The sequence below is a fragment of the Rhinopithecus roxellana genome, chromosome 3, assembly GCF_007565055.1.
Source record: "Rhinopithecus roxellana isolate Shanxi Qingling chromosome 3, ASM756505v1, whole genome shotgun sequence".
Classification (NCBI taxonomy): domain Eukaryota; kingdom Metazoa; phylum Chordata; class Mammalia; order Primates; family Cercopithecidae; genus Rhinopithecus; species Rhinopithecus roxellana.
In genome coordinates, this window is record NC_044551.1 from 44,901,242 (window position 1) to 44,912,498 (window position 11,257).

Consider the following 11,257-nt stretch of genomic DNA (forward strand, 5'->3'; position numbering starts at 1 on the left):
TGTTACGTGCAGTCTACGCTTTCATATTTTAATTGAATTTCATTTTCTTTGTATATTGAAGTCTAATAAGTGATTACATAACTCAATGAAGCATTTTAAATAATTAAATTATAATCCTAATAAGAAAGTCATTTATCATGAAAAGCACATCACAAAGGTTTTTCAATTTGTAAATGTAAATACAAAAATCTGAGATCTGAAGAACTGAATTTCTAAATCTAGCATTATAGTTTCAGTACTGACATACATTTTGTAGATAATCTAGATAAGGCCATAACTTTTATAGAGAAACATGCAGTCTTTGAAGGAAAATTTTGTTTTACAGGCTACGTTGAGGCAACCCTGCACCTAAGATTCAAGACTTTTACTGGTCTAATGCCAGAACAGCAATGATATTATATTGACATAACTTATGTATTGCTTCAAAAATATTTTTCTTTCTAGTACATGAAATTTCTGACAGGACAAAGTTACATTGTTACTTTGCATTTCTTCTGATTCTTCCATAAAATGCTAGGGAGAAATGAAAAACCTATGGAACAGAACAATTTTTTATTCTTTTCTTTGAGACAGAGTCTCACTCTGTCGCCCAGGCTGGAGAGCACATCAGAATATATACTAATTTTAAAGTTATAAGAATTTGTTTCTAAGTTATCAATTATTAATAAAAAACTTGGCCTGGTGTGGTGGCTCACGCCTGTAATCCCAGCACTTTGGGAGGATGAGGCAGATGGATCAGGAGGTCAGGAGACCCAGACCATCCTGGTTAACATTGTGAAACCCCGTCTCTACTAAAAATATGAAAAGAAAATTAGCCAGGAGTGGTGGTGGGCACCTGTAGTCCCAGCTACTGGGGAGGCTGAGGCAGTTGAATGGCGTGAACCCTGGAGGCAGAGGTTGCAGTGAGCCGAGATCGCACCACTGCACACCAGCCTGGGTGACAGAGGGAGACTTCGTCAAAAAAAAAAAACAGTTGAAGTATAAATTCTGGTAATTTTCTAAAAGGTCTGGTAATTTTCTAAAAGGTCTGGGATGCAATATACCTCTAATAAAAATAACAGGTTTTAGGTTTTTTATTCTTAAAATTTACATTTACATTAAATACAAACAAAAAGTATATCTGAGATTCTAATGCATAAAGATCCCATATAAAAAAATCAAAACTGGTCGGGTGTGGTGGCTTGCACCTGTAATCCCAGCACTTTGGGAGGCTGAAGCAGGAGCATCAATTGTCAGGGCTTCAAGGCAAGCTTGGCCAATAAATAAAACTTACTTGTTTCTTAGTAAATATAAAACACTTTCTAAAACCATTGCACATGGTGACTTGGGCAAGGAAGTCCATTGTGGTTTCCGACGAGCACATAACCAGGCAATATCAGTTAATTTTACTGATATACCATCCTAGAATATAAATTTATCTAATTGTAATTGTTGGATTTTACCATTATTAAATTACCGTTATACCACTTATGCACTTTGATTACATTATTTTTGGCTGTCTAGAAACAATAAACTTGGATAAAATCAGTATGAAATGCCTTAAATTGTTTCAAAATTAAAATATTTTCATTATGTTTGTGCAAATTTTCTTAAATGACCATGTACAGCCATCAACATTTTTCCAAAATGTTATGTGTTGTATGTGTCTATATCTCCTGGCAGAAATTAATGACTGAGATGGAAAGAGGAAGGGGGGACGGGGGGAGGAGGGAAGAGAGAGAGAGAGAGAGAGAGAGAGAGAGAGAGAGAGAGAGAGACATAAAAATAGAACCATACACCTGTCTGGTTCAGATGAATGATGTAGCATAGATTTGGCTTTGAAATAATTACCTAGAAAATGTATTAAATTTCTTGGTGGAGTAGCCACTCGTTTCATTCATTCATGCGATTAAACTGAAAGCTACAGCACAGGCTATCTTATTCAGAGGCAAATCATTGTGTGCTGACTATACAAGGTTATTAAATGACTGACTTGATTCTCCTTCAGACTGAGGTCAACGCCTACCCGAATTGGTGGAGTTTCCTTGCCTCCAAACCCTTTTAAAGCTTAAAATGTAAAATTTCTTTCTAAACGTAATGATTAAAAGAATCAGTTTTTCTGTGTTTCACTTCATATCATTCCAACTTCTTGGACAACACTATTAAACAGAGTATTATTTGAAATATAAAAACGAACATTCCATTTAGCTACGGTGTATAGACCACTGTGAATTCACCTGATATCAATGATTTCAGATTTTTTTTCCAGGCATTTTTGAAGGGATCCTATAAAAGATGACATTTCTACTTTACTAGAATACATTTTAAATAACTGTCAATATTTTAATTATTATGTGGTGGTTAACCTAGATAAACCCAGTTAGGACACATTTTTTTCCATCAAGACCCAGTTTTGTCACTATCAACCCCTCTCTAGGTCCTTTCTGTGGTCAGAGGAGAAAACACTTGACATTCATGGAATGTTTAAAAACTTCTGAAAATTCTGAGTTATATGTTGTTTTCAGTAGGACTCTATACAGCCTTTGTAACAAGACAGGTCTGAGGGTCTTCTAAGGGTCTTCTGCACAATACTCCCACATCTTCATCCTTGTCATCCAGAAGAATATTCTTGCATTGTGTGAAAAAGAAGGCTGTAATATAAGTAAAGGTCCTGAGTACTTAAAGTGCCTAAAATCTGTGCTTTTGGATCCCACCCTCCATGTCCATTGAAGTGAGTGGTTCCAAGGAAGGGAAGTTAGTTGTCAACGTGAAAAGAACAAAGGAGAGATGTACAGGTAGAATGCAGATAGTGTATCTAGAGACTAGCACCCTGTAACAAATCAGACAGCACACATGTAAATAGGCAAAATACAGGCATCAGGAAGTGCTGCAATACAGAGTAAAATAATCCCCTCCTATCTTATTTCTATCTCTTCAGTGATGTATATTTGGAAAGTTATCTTTTCTATAGCCAAAACTTGTTATACTACACAAGGAAGCTTCATGAAAATTATCATATCATAAAATATTTTTGAGGTATAAGCCTACAAAGAGTTAGCACAGTCCAAGCCCATATATACATACACACATACATATATATATGTATGTGTGTATATATATGTATATATATATGTATGTGTGTATATATGTAAAATTCTGGTAATTTTCTAAAAGGTCTAGGATGCAATATACCTCTAATTAAAATAACAGGTATGTGTATATATATATGTAAAACACATATGTATGTGTATGTGTGTATATGTATGTAAAAGAAATCATTTTGGCCTGGCACAGCGGCTCAAACCTATAATCTCAACACTTTGGGAGGCCAAGGAGGGTGGATCATCTGAGGTCAGGAGTTCGAGACCAGCCTGGTCAACAAGGTGAAACCCTGTCTCTACAAAAAAATACAAAAAAAATTAGCCAGGCATGGTGGTGGGCACCTGTAATCCCAGCTACTTGGGAGGCTGAGGCAGGAGAGTCACTTGAACCAGAGAGGCAGAGGTTGCAGTGAGCCAAGATCATGCCACAGCATTCCAGCCTGGGCAACAAGGGCAAAACTCTGTCTCAAAAAATAAATAAATAAAAACGAAAGATAAATCTTTTTGTATTAGCTCATATTTTCACAGAATACTACTTACATTAAAAACATAAAATATTGTCATACAACATAACGTACACTGTGCTAAAAAATACACAGGTTTGAATATTTCACATGAACTTTAAAAATAATTTTGAAAATGTAAGACATTTCAGGCTTTACTCCAGGAATCATCCAATTCTCTCACACCGGAAGCTTGGCATATTTAATATGTAAGCACCTGGTAAATTGTCTGTTTTCAAAAAATTAATTTCTAGGATCTCCAAATGAAAAGTTTTTTTTGGAACAGAAAATAGAAAAAGATTGTGAATGTGTAAATGTATATGTGTGTGTTTGGAGAGGCTAGAGTTATTGTACATGATTATGTGAAGACTACTTCATTCTCTAAACAGCTAATACAAAAATGCTTTCATTTAGAGGCTGGTCTTCACTGAGAAAATATTTTGAGGATCTCAACATCTAGAACCTGATTGCTTGCTCATAAACAAAGAAGCAACGCTGAAACGCAAGGGAGATAAAAATGTAAAGTTTTTGCAGAGTGAGCAGGCAGTTTGCCACAGTGCTCTAGGCGGAAGACAATTAAGATATCTAATGCTTACTACAATTTTAAAGTTTTTTCTGGAGCAAACCTATCTTGCTAAATTCAAGTCTTACAAAATCATATAGTAAAGTCCACATTGTCCATTAAGATTTCCATGTGTTATTTCTCCCTGATAAGCTAGAAAAATATTAGGATTCTTCACACAGGTAGATTCTGGATTAATGAAAAGAAAGCATACTTGCCCAAAAGAAGCAGAACTTGAGAAAACTGCTTATGTGGTTATAAAATTATAAAATTGTTCCAGTGAATGCCTGATCCTGGTACTGATAAAGCTGTGGTGCAATTATTATGTGCCACTGCGTGTTCTGTTTGTCTAAGCAAGCTAAGTACCTTCTTTATAAAAATGCTGAAGTATATTCCTATAACATTTCCACCTGGAAAAACAAAATAAACTCATTCAAATATAATTATTAGTTCTTCTTCTCCTCCTATCTAACTCTCTTTGCAGAAGATTCTACCAGTATCTTTAAAAGACAAAACTAACAGCTTTATTTCAAGTCTCTAAAATAAAAAATTGAGGTTTTTTTTTTTATATCTCTCGACTTGCTTATTACATTACTGAGAAAACCTATTAACAACAAACAAGCCAACTCATTATATATAAAATAGCCATGTGTTCATGACATTGTTAATTGTATATGATCTATTATACTGTTAATTTACAAAATTTAGTATAAGTTGGCGAGATAAAATACCAGCTGAAAAAGATGATGTAGTTGTCACAAGGTAAATATTGAACAAAATGTGCACATAATTATTTTAATAGAAAAATCTAATTACATCTCACAATTATTTGAAATAATTTACTTCTTTAAGACATTAGAAATGTCATAGCATAGTTAGAGTCCAAAATTTAAGTGAAAGATTAACTTAGAGATATATAAATGCTTGCTGTAGCTCATTTGATTTCCATTTTGTTTTATTTATTTACATTTCTAATAACAATTGGAAAAAAAATTGAGTTTTGTTGGCAAGTGCCTATTTTCCACTAATTACAGTCTCATTGCTGTTAGTTTACATATTTTCTTTTTGTCCAGAAGATGCTGCTGCTGCTGCATAGATGCTCATACAACTTTGGCTACTGGCTGTTCATAGTCTCACTGTCACATTCATCGTTGACTAAAAAGGAGATTGATGCACTTTTTTCTCAATGACTTTGTTTTTCATTCCACTCCTTGATTACTGTAATCTTAGAAAACAAGGTATCATAAAACATAAAGGGTCTTTTAAGAAATCAATTTATGTTATCTGATCCAGGAGAGAAACAAAAAAGAAGATTGGATTAAGATGAGATCAGGTGCTGAAGATTTACAATAGAAAGGGTAAAGGTGGTAACCAATGTGCATTTTCAAACACTAGAAAACACTCGAATAAAGTATTTTAACTGAAAAACCAGTTTTCAGCTATAGAATATGCTGTAATAATTCAGAATGTCATGTTCAAAAACAGAAAAAAATAGAATCACAATGAGATAAGGAATAAGTAAAATACATTTTTCTTTTTTTGCTAACATGTTAAAACATACCATGCTGAAAATATATATACATTTAAAAGTCCCCATTATAATTTAAGGAACTATTGTGTATGATCATGTTCATTTACATGCCCTATTCTGTGTTTTCTAATTATGGAATTGAATTAATTAATTAGAAAAACAAGTTGAGAGGGATTCTGAAATAGTATAGCTCTATTCTTACTCTGAAGAAGTTGAAGGGATCTTCCAAGTAATACACATGTTCCATCCTCTGACCTCCTTGTTCATAAAATTGCTGAAATAATCACAATGTCTCTAAGTCTCCTCCATGCATATACATATGCGCATGCACACACACATGCGTAGATGCACATGCACACACACATACACACAAATGTAGATTAATAATTTAGGTAGAAATTTTTGGTTAGTTTCTACATATGGTGTCCTTGAGATAAAATGTGTATCTTTTCACATTTATGGTCCTAAAGTGGCAGTTTTAAAATAAAATAGGAGCTTTCAAAATGTGGTTGTGTAGATGTATGAGTTATGAGTAGTATTAAAAATATTAACCAAGCATTTGTTTAGAAAATACTGAGATCTGATATGGCCAAGAGTTGACATACAGCATAAAATTTATTTTTGAAATAAATTTTAATAAAGATTACATTTAAAAGATTACTTGGGAAAACAGTCATTATTTTTCATTCAAGTACAGAGAGTATTAAAGTTGACCATGTATTTACAACAAAAGAAGACTGAGCAAATGCCAAATAAGAAAATCATACACAACTTCTTTCTAAGCCATAATGTGAAAATGAAATTGATAACAGTAAGTTAGTCAAAATAGCATAATTTTTGAACTCGAAGATACTTCAGAACACTGCACAAATAAAATAATAAATAAAAAATAAAATAATATAAATTTAGAACTAAAACAACAACAAAAAATTCTTTTCAAAAGGGTTTGAAATAATCACGAACATGTCCTATATGATAAGACTTGTTCTGAACAATAACAACAAAAATTATGCAGCACACAAAAAGGTAGCAAAAATCAATTATGAGAAACAGGGTCAGACACGACATAGATATAGGACTGACATGGTAATTAAAATAACTATGCTTAACATACTAAAGCCTCTAATAGCAAAGAGAGCCCCAGAGAGATAATTCCAGCCACAAAATGGAAACCATAAGAGAAAAATCAAGGAGAAAATATAGAAATCACAACAATGCATAGAAATGAAGATCTTCAATAAACTCATAAGTAGACTCAGCATAGTTGAGGAAAAAAATCAGTAATGTTGAATAAACAATGATTAAACAGCCCAATTAAAATGAAAAGAACAGAAACAGAAAAATTCTAGATATTTGGCACAATATCAAATATTCTAATTTGTGCATAATTGGAATTTTTAAAGAAGAAATGTTTAATGAAATAATGGGTGACACATTTTCAGAAGTAATGCCAAGCGGCAAACTATTGTTCTAAGGTAAGTTAATAGCAAACTGGATAAAACCCAAAATATACAAACAGACTCGCATATACATACATGTGTGAATGTGCACACACACACACACACACACACACACACAAACACACAGACCTAAGCATTTTATAGTCAAACTGCTTACTGGTGAAGGCTATGAGGAAATTTTTAAGACATATAAAGAGGCATTTTGCTTTCAGAGAGCCAGTGATAAGAAATACAGCTGACTTACCATCAAAAGTCATGTGAATAAGAAGACAATGGAGTGACATCTCTGACATATTAAACGAAACACCTGTCAACCTCAAACTCAATATCAGTGAAAGAATCTTTCCAAATTACAATGAAAAAAACATACCGTGACAAACAGAACCTAAATGATTTGTTCATTCCTGTATTCATTACCAGTAGAACTAGACTACAGACAATGTTTAAGAAACTTTTCAAGCAGAAAAATAAAAAAATGTGATGCAGTCGGAAACTTGGATCTATACTGAATAGAGATTTGACTGTGGAATAAATTATACTTGATTATTTAATGCAAAATGGTAACTGTATACATGTGTACTTATGCATATATAATAATACATATGTATAAAATTAAAATAACTGTAACAGAATATGAGAGATTGTGAGAAAGATATTGGAATCATAAGGTCAATAAAATGTATGTGAGTGGCATAATATTATTTTAATATAGCCTCTGATTATTTACAAATGTATATTGTAAGCCATAGAGATATTGCTGAAAAAAAAGATAAAAAATATGAAAATAGACATATAAAAGCCACAAAGCTATAATATACTTAGTTAAAACCTGAGATGATTGGAAAAGTGGGAAAGAAACAAATAGAATACTGTTGGAGAAATGATATATTTTAATAAAATTTTTTTGATAATCAGATTAAATGTGAATGGTCTAAACTCAGTTGTTAAGAGATACATTGTTAAATCAGATAAAGAAATGTAGAACTCAGCTATATTCTTACTACAACATTCCAATATGAATAAAAAGATACAGATTTTTTCTTAAAAGGTTGAAGAAAAATATTCTGTTTAAATACGAATTCAAAATAAAGCTAGATTGGCTATATTAATTTCAGACAAAGTAGATTTCAAAACAAGAACATTTACAAGAGACAAAGAGTGACATCAGATAATTGTAAAGATAACAATTATCCAAGAAGATATACCAATCCTATGCGTGTATGTAACTAACAACAGACATTCAAGATTTGTGAGGCCAAGAAAATGCTGGATCTGAAAGGAGTAGTAGATGTGTCCACAATTACAATGTAATTTTTTACCTATTTTTCAGTGAACTACAGAAAAGCCAGCAGAAAACAAGCAACAATTTCTATGACATGAAAAATCAGCTTGATCTAATTGGCATTTTAGAACACGACACACAATGAGAATAAAGAAACACATTCCTCTCAAGAGGACATTGATGATTCACCGCAACAGATTATACTTGAGGGTCATTAAATAAACCTTAATACAACAAATACACACATTGAAATCCTATACAGTAGGCTCTAAAAACAAGAAAATTTAATTAGAAATCAATAACCTAAATATATCTGGAAATTACTTAATACATGGAAATTAAACACACCGATAAACACAGAATCCAAGAGCAAGATTCAAGAAAAATGTAAAATTTCTTAAATACATATATTTTCAAAAATTGAAAGTAAAGAATTAAACATCACAATTTGTGAACTGAAATTAAAGCAGTGTTTAGTGAAAACCATATAACATTAAAGGCTTATGTTAGAAAAAGAAAGATTTACAATCACTACCTTCTGCTTCCATCTAAAGAGACAAGAGGCAGAAAAGCAAAATGAACTCAAAGCAAATAGAAGGAAGAAAATGATTTTGATAGCACGAAAATCAATAGATTGAAAATTAAATGAATAAAAAGTCAATTCAAATAATGAATGAAGTCAACACATAAAAAATTAGATAGGACAAAAATTATCTTAGGAGGCTGAACAATGGTCCATCTACAGAGGCCCACATTCTAATTCCCAGAAATTTTGAATACTGCTTTACATGGAAACAGGGTCTTTGCTGATGTGATTAACGTATGAGTCTTGAGATGAAGAGAGTATCTTGGACTAAAAGGGTAGGCCCTAATGCAACCCTTCGTATTATCATAAGAGGGAGATTTGACAGACGTAAGAGAAGTCAATTTGACTGTGGGGGCAGACATTGAAGTGTCATGATGATGGAAGTGGCTGCCCATCTGGCTGTGTGCTCCTCAGAGCTGGCAGGAGCCAGGAGCAGGTGAGAGCCCCAAACCCTACCAAGTTGGCTGGGTAGGAGCCCCACGTTCCTGGGCACAGCTACAGATGCCCAGCTGCAGCTCTGGACCTGGGCATCCTTGCCCTGTCAGGGGTCCAGGAAGTCCCCCTTGCTCCTGCAGGCTCCAAAGCACCTGCTCTTGCTCCCTGGCCTCTCCCTGCTCCTAGCTCTTATTTTGGAGCAAAGTTGTGGCCAAGCTTAGGTGCTGTTGCAATCCGGCCATGTGTGCGTGTGTTCAGGGCAGCACTGACACACAAGATCCCCTCTGCCACCTCTGCCCCTCAAGACTTTGGGCACCGATAAGCACAGGAGGGAGGCATGGGTGGGGAGGGTATTGGAGTGCTGAGGGCAGCTCGGAACTGGCTCACACTCAGCCCTCGGTGCAAATAGCCAGGCCGCCATTGATGGTGGTGGGAGGCAGACAGGTTCCTGGGCAGAAAGCGCCCATTCCCCAGTGATATCCCACCTTTAAGCCAGGGACAGCCTGAAGCCTGGGGACTGGGCTATCAGTTCCAGGTACAGGCCATGGCCCAGACTGAGAACTCATGGTGCTTTTTCCAGGCCCACCCATGGACCAATCAGCATGTACTTCCTCCCTTCTGAGCCCACAAAAAAACCCTGGACTCAGCCAGACAGACTCACACAGATGTCACGAATACCAGCCGTGGGAAGGTATGACCCACTTTGGGTCTCCTGAACTCCTCGGAATGGTCTGTCTGCTGATAGAAGCTACCCACACTGTGTCTCCTCTCATCTGAGGGCTGCACTTATCAGGATGACCTGCCTGTGGAAAGGAGCTACCCACTGCGAGTCTCCTGAAAACTGTTCTGTTGATCAATGAAGCTCTCTCTGCTTGCTCACCCTCCAGTTGTCCACATACCTCATTCTTCCTGGAGGTGGGACATGAAACCAGGACCTGCCAAATGTCAGGATTGAAAGGGCTGTAATAAAAGCAAGGCTGAAACACATGCCCCACTTGCCATGTTATGGATGACAAGAAGGAGAGGAGAGAGAAAAAGAGAAGAGAGAGAGAGAAAAGAGAGAAATAAGAGAGAAGGAGAGAAGAGGTGTTCCCCTTTGGGAAGTCCAGACCCAGGAGCTTCCTGAGGGAGGGCCGTGACACTCTTTGGGGATCTGTGGTTCCTGGTGTATCCAAGCTTCTGACCACCATCGTGTTCCCCATTGCCTGCGGTGGAAGCTGCCTGTGGTATGCCTAGTTCAGCCACCACCTCACCAGGAACCGGTGTCTGTGCCGGAGACTGGAGCTGGCTGTCCCACTGCAACTGATGTGCCTGGCTGTGCACAGTGGCCAGACCCTACACTCACTCACAAACCCTTCACTACTGCGTACCTGGTTCAGCCTTGGCAGACTTGGGATCTGGTAGTGTGAGAAGATCTCAGCCTACTGGGCTGAGTGGGTAGAATGAACCCCACAGGCATAAGTAAACCCTGACAAAGGCATATTGGCCGCAGAGATATTGAGCTGGAAACGTTAACATCCTAAGGATACTGTGACAGTCAAACACAGTCAAGGCATGTGGGCAGCCAGGAGGCCAGAAGTGATTTGCCCCCTAGAGCCTCTAGAGGGAACATGCCAAGGCTGGCACTGATTTTCAAGCAGTGAAACTGAGTTCAGACGTCTAGATTCCACAACTATAAGAACATAAATTTAATCTTTGTGGTCATTGGCTAAAACAACCACAGGAAATGAATACATTATCATATCAGGTATTGAAGAGAGAGCATCACTATCAATCCCACAGTCATTTAGAGAATAATAAAATTATACTGGGAAATAC